This window comes from Chrysochloris asiatica, unplaced genomic scaffold, assembly GCF_000296735.1.
Source record: "Chrysochloris asiatica unplaced genomic scaffold, ChrAsi1.0 scaffold00340, whole genome shotgun sequence".
Classification (NCBI taxonomy): domain Eukaryota; kingdom Metazoa; phylum Chordata; class Mammalia; order Afrosoricida; family Chrysochloridae; genus Chrysochloris; species Chrysochloris asiatica.
This window is the reverse complement of record NW_006408858.1, coordinates 2,252,066-2,252,875: the sequence shown is the minus strand read 5'-3', so window position 1 is coordinate 2,252,875 and position 810 is coordinate 2,252,066.

The window sequence follows — 810 nt, the reverse complement described above, 5'->3', positions numbered from 1 at the left end:
CATTTTTGTAAGTCTCTTTTGGTTTCTTGCAGTAGTGTTTTGTAGTTTTCTCTGTACCAGTTGACTTTTGACCACAGTGCAAAAGCGGTTCAATGGAGAAAGGATGGGCTTTTCAACAAATGGCACTTCCATGGGCTTTTGAGACTATAATAGAATATTAATAATAAAAGCTCAGCCTAAATCTCACAACTTATACAAAAAATATATCTAAATGGACCATGTTGTTGTTGTTGTTGTTAAGTGTTGCCAAGTCAGTTCCAACTCATAGTGACCCTACATAGGATTTCCAAGAAGCAGTTGGTGAGTTTGAACAGCCAACCTTGTGGTTCAAACAGACCTTGCAGTCAAGTGCTTATCCTACAGTGTCACACCAGGCCTCCAAATGGACCACAGACTTACATTTAAAACCTGAAACCATAAACCTTAGGAAACCATCTTCAGGATCTAGGGCTAGGCAAAGAACTTAGTTAACACAAAAATTACAATTTATAAAAGGGAAAGTTGATAAAGTAGACTTCATCCAAACGTAAAACTTTTTGCTCTGTGAAACACCCTATTAAGAAGATGAAGAATAAGGTTGGAGGCCTCTCACTTCCCGACTTCAAAATTTACTACAAGAAGATGAGAAGAAAAGACCAACTATGAATTGAGAGAATATTTGCTAACTACATGTTTGACAAAGGACTCGTATCTAGGATGTATGAAGACTCAAAGCTCAACAAGAAAAAACTTACTGTGGTACATCCATATCATGTGGTACATCCATATCATGGGGTACATCCATACCATGTGGTACATCCATACCATGTG